Here is a 6,000-nt window from a genome sequence, read left to right as displayed (position 1 = left end):
TTGCTTCTCAAGGAGTTGTAGACTTGGCTTGGAGACCTCAAGGGTTACGAGCTTGGCCATTGGAAAGATCCTCATGACAATTGCGGTTTACCAAGTAATCTCTTTTTGGATGTGTTTCAAGGACGGTTAGGGTGAGCCATAACATTCTCCTGATGCTTCACTTATGCATGCAACTGTATATGATGATGCACAACAACAGCTTGATTATGTCTTGTATATCAGTGATGGTAGATAGCATAAAGGGAATGAGCAGCCCATACCTCTTGTAGATGAGGCATCAAATGAGGACATTGATCGAGGCCATATTGCACAAGATGTATGGCATGTGTTCTCACCAGGTTGGGCGGTGGAGGTCATGACTAGTTTTGCCAAGATGTTCCTAGCTGCAAGCTTTATATCTCCTGTATACTAGCATCCTCTCGATCAATCTAGATTGGGTTACCAGTTAGTCCCAAAAAAGATGTTGCTAGGCATATAGTCCTCCAATGTATAGCATGAAGATCATGTGGAGCATGAAAACCAAGATGTAGCCCAACAATGCGACGAAGTAAACTTTTTCAAAGTCTGCATCCTATGCACAATTGATGGAAGATTTACTAGATGATCTAGAGGAGATGGCTCTTGCCGCCTGTAAGATTCCTCCGCAGCCTAAATAATGAATAAGCTTTTACCTCAATCCCCATTAATCATCCCCTATTTCAGAATGCAAGAAAATATTGTTTTCCCTTATAGAGAGAAGAAATATTCTAGAGAGAGGTAATTCAATATTGAGATATTTTTTGATATAAAAATTCTCCTAATATCTAAGATATATTTCCCTGAAATAGAAGTTCAAAATAAATTCTCTAACGTGCATTAAGAATCAATTTAAAGGCCTTAGCCTAAGGGTCCACATTTCAGAAATTTTTGGATTATGGTCCAATTAAGGTTCCAATGGGCCAATAGGATTAATCCAAGTGTTGGGATGAGATAAATCCAAAGAATAAAAGAAAATACCCAAAAATGAGTAAATTCACACATAATATGTAGAGTTGATAGAGTACAAGGTTTATTAGTTAAAAATTAAGGTATATTAGTAAAAAAATGAGATATTTAGGAGAAATGATGAATTTTTGACACCTTGGTAAGGAGGGGAACCCCATCGCTTTTTTCTTCATCATTACTTGGGTTTTTCAATTCAAAAAAATATGGTCTTTTTATCTCTCCTCTCTCCTAGAGCAAACTGGATCAAAAAGGGAGCCAAATTGGTCCAAATCTTATCCAAATTGGGTCAAACTGAAGCTGGAAAGCTCTAAAACTGAGTTGGACTTGGTTAGTGGCCTCCCTCACCTATAAATAGACCCTCATTCCTTTGTGTTTTCATCTTTGGCATATTTCTATTATCCCTTATCTTGCCTCTTCTCTTGGGAGCTTGGATCTTCTCTTCTCTCTAACATCTCTTGAAGATTTCTCTTCTCCTCTTGGTGGCCAAGGACTTGCTTGGGGGCGTCATTGCTAATTAAAGAATCAAGCCAAACTTAGAGGTAATCCTATTTTTATGGTTTTTTTCAATTATCTCAATGATTTTCTTCTTTTCAACCTCTCTAAAGCTTGAGAAGCTTTCAAAGTAATGGTTCTTTCTTCAAATCAAGCTTTCCAAAGATTCATAATGTCTAATTAGAATTATGTTAATCTTTATGCTTAATTATAATGTCTTCTTTAAGAAAATCTCTCTCTTGAAAAGATTAATCATCTTTATGGCTAGATCCTTAGAAAAAGGATGAAGTTCAATAATAATCTCTTATTTCAATCTAATCTCTTGGCTTGATGAGCTAGAGAATGAGGATTGATATTTTCATGATTTTTAATTTAGTAAAAATAATGGTTAATTCTTTTTAGCTTGATTGTGAGTAGGAAAAATCACATTAACTCATTCTAAATTGAAAGAGGAATATACTAACAATTTTAGAAATGAGGAATGGTTAATTTAGTTTAATCAAGGAAAATAATCATAATTATGCTAATAAATATGGTTATAATAATGCTAAGTATACATAATTTAATTTTAAGTATAAAAGAAGACTTTCTATCATATTTTCATTACAAGTTTGTATTCAATTAGAAAATTGAATATTATCAGTAATTGCAACGAAGCAATGGTAAATTTTTTTAGAAAAAAATGATAAATCTTAACTTTATGCATATTTTGAATAAAGAAAAAAGAGGAATTCCTTTCATATTCTAGGTTTAGATATTTTATACAAAAAGAATGATTTTTATCATATTCATGAAAAATACTTTTTAGTATTTATGCATAATTATTTAATTAAGAGAAAAGAGAAAATTTTTGATAAATTTATTTTTATGCATAAGAATTTAGATGTAAAAAGAGGAGTTCCCATGACATTTGAGATTCAAACATTTAAATGTTAAAAGAGGAATTTTTGGCATATTCCAAAATATGGATATTTTTACTTATTTAAGAGAAATTTTTATTGTATTTAAGTAGAAAAAGACCTAAATGAATTTTGATATTAAAAGAAGAGTTTTCACCATAATTTCATGTAGGAAATTAGGGTATACTAATTTTGATAATCAAATTGATGGAAAGAATATTTTAAGATATTTATATGTGGATAAATCAACAAAATGATATATACTCAAAATTGGATTATTGGAAGAAGAGTATTTTTATAAAATCTCATTATTCTCATATAGAGCTATTTCTTTAATTCTATTGTGGCTAGGAAGGAATGAATTTCATAAAGTTAGAAATTTCCTTACGATTGGAAGTCACCGTTAACTTATTTGAAGAAAATCCTTAGGAATCAAAGTTAAAAGTAAACCGAATAATTTTTTGTTAGACCATGACCGTGAGAATGGTGGCCAGTAAATTACTTGCCCATCTCTCGAATCTGAATCAAGCAAAAACCTCGTGAATCAATTTCAAATCTTTGATACAAAGAATAGACTACCGCTGAATTAGAGAATCTTTCCTTTAACCTAAATCACCAAGAATTAAGTTTGAAATTCAGCGAAGTTGGTGGGTAGATTACCCTAATGCGAGACTAGTGATTCTCATTAAGAAAATCTAAATTGTGGGAAAAAGGGTTTTGTGGAATCAAAACCAAGAATTTTGCTTGCATAGAAACTCTAATTTTTTTAAAGAGGACTGTTTTACGCGAGAATGCTGGAGGAAGCATTTGGTTGTGATTTAACTAAGGAGAGATTTGTTGCAAAACAGCTAGAGGGGAGTCATTGAGGGATGTCTCTCGCCGCACGACAAAGCCTACCGAGGTCTTAACCAGCCTCGGTATGCTTAAAATGGTGCACTTTCGGTACGATGGGCGAGGACTGACGAAGCGGTCCCTGAGTGAAGTTCTAGGACACCTAAGTAGGATCCTAGAGGGTTCTGACCACGTGATGCATGGGCTCGCAGTTGCTCTAGGAAACCCATGCGTATGTCGAGGAAGATATGGATGAACTAGAAAGGAATTATTTTTGTGAATTGGATTTTGATATTGGATCTCGTTGTTTGGTTGACCAGGTGGTCTTCAACGGAGAGTCCGGATGATAATTTTTGTAAAACAATGGACTAGATTTTAAAGACAATCGAATCTGTTAAAAAGGCAATTTCATATTGGGTGTGTAAGTGGTGTGTCTACCTTAAATTTTGCTTGAAGCACCGGCTAGAGGGCTTGGAAACTCTTTTTCCTCGGTACCTGGGACAAAATATAACCAAATTTTTATATAAAGGAAACCCACCAATACAGTGGTTGGGCGGATGGCTAACCCATGGGGGCCGGTTGGGGTAGGACCGGATCGGGGGATTCCTGTGATATAGATAGATATGATTAAGTTACATTAGTTAGATTAAGTCCTAGGAAGACCCTTGTTCTGTGGGAAGGAATCAGCGGGCTGTGCCTCGCTTAAGGGAGGAAAAAGCGGTGATTCTATGGACCAAGTGCAAGTCTCTTTCTTGATCTAAACATGTGACTTACGGGTTCAGTCACATCAGTTTGGTTAGTTAAGACCTTGACCCGTTAGATAAATCTCCCGTCAGATGATTTCCCTGGTGGAATCGCCTGTGTCTTCCGGGTGAGGGAAGTTTTTTCGGGTTCGGTTCTGGAGGAACCACCAAGCTAGTCTCTTGTCCGGACATCTATGGGGCGAGGCCCTGAGTGTGAATCCCTACTCCGCGCGAGACGCCGACGCTGCTTCCACCGTTGGTTTCCTAGAGGGGGCATCGCCGCCCCGCGGAGGGGGCGAAGGTCTCACAACAGGTATCAGAGCATTGAAAGCTAAGAAGAAAAATTGAATTTTATCAAAAATTTATAATAAAAACTCAGAAAGAGCATTTACGTATTGTGTTTTCATTCCTTAAGCTTCATTATATGAAGACTTTTAATCCATGAATTTGGTTTTATAGAAGGAAGCTCCATGTTTATCTGGTATTTCCGATCTCACTTAGTCTCAAGATATGACTACTTTCTCCTTTGAGCATATCCTCTCCTCCGCTTACGACTCGAACGGGCAATATGTCCATGCCTCTTACAACCAGCGCCTGATGCTGAGGAAGATTATGTCTTTAGCCATGCTCTTGTTGAGGCTAAAGGTGGTTCGCGGTGTTATCTTGTATCACCCCACACCTCGCGATTTTAGGATTTCTTGTCATATTTATAGACTTCTTAATGTTTTATCCCCCAAGTAGTAAGATTGTAGCACCTTTAGCAGTAAGGGAATAATTGTATCACACGGCATGCTAGTAGCCTAGTATCGTCGTCTCATGCTTATACCACGGAGGCTTTGATTTTATGGAGCCATGTTGCTCTATGTATATATTGCAACCTTTATATAAATAAAGAAATGTTTTGTGGAAAATTCCCAGTTATATAAGTGATTGTTTATTATATGATGAATTGAAGAAACAAGATTTGTTCCTCGGACATATGTCGTAGATCTCCAATAAGATTGATTATCTTGTTTAAGCAATTATTTTTCAAAGCCTCTTAAGTCTTAGGATCTCGTTTGATGAAATCAATTTTTTTTAAAATAATGTATCATTTTTGGCAGAATGATGAGGAGTGCAACAGCCGGATCCTGTCACACAGATGAGGCGTGCAACAGCCAGATCCTCTCACAGATGAGAAAGAGCTTGACCCCGATGTTCGCAAAGCCCTTCTCAGATCTCAGCTAGGTCCCTTCAAGGGTGAAGGAGAGAACTTGGGCAAGGTTGTGGAGAAGTGGATCAAAGCAATGGAACAATACTTTGATGTCACCGGATATAACGAAAAGAGTAAAATGGCTCTTGCAAGGTTGAAGATAGTTGAAACAGCCAGAGTGGCATGGAGAAATCATTGTTAGACAAACCGGCTGGATAGAAACACTCGGACCTGGAATGATCTCAAGACGTACTTAAGGAAGCGTTTTCTCTCCCTTAAATTTTTGGAAACCAAGATGAATGAATTCTTAGGATTAAACCTTGGGAGCAAAACTATTGAAAAATATCACGAGGAGTTTGCTCTTCTCCTCAAGTACTCGTCGCCACCGCCGCTAGACGAAGAGCAACTCATGGCTAGGTTCATTCGAGGAATGAACAAACCTTTGGACACCCTAGTTTGGAATGCCAAGCTAGTTTCCATGGGGTTGAAGCAGTAAGGATGGCGAAGGACTTTGCTAAAGCCTTTATTGTTAAGGTCCCACCAAAGCCAGCTCCCTTATCATTCAAGAGGTCCCAAACACCAAGAAGTTCTCCAACCTTCCGTCTCTCCAAAGAGACACCAAGGTCCCAATCAGAATTAGGAGAGAGGAATTTTCAGAAATGAAGGAAGACCTTTTCCGTGAAGCTCTTTTTCAGGAACTCGGGCTCTTTCTAGAATGCAGAGGGAAAAGCTTCGAAATGAAAACAGGTGTTTCGGTTGTCAAGGGTTTGGGCACCAGCTCAAGGATTTCCCAACTCCTTCTATGGGCCAAGGAAGCCAAGGTCAGAGTTCAGAGACAGACTCCTTCGTATCAGGCCCT

Source organism: Cibotium barometz, chromosome 2 (assembly GCF_041138505.1).
Source record: "Cibotium barometz isolate CiBa-2024 chromosome 2, ASM4113850v1, whole genome shotgun sequence".
In the NCBI taxonomy this organism is placed as follows: Eukaryota; Viridiplantae; Streptophyta; class Polypodiopsida; order Cyatheales; family Cibotiaceae; genus Cibotium; species Cibotium barometz.
Note: the sequence above shows the minus strand (reverse complement) of the source record.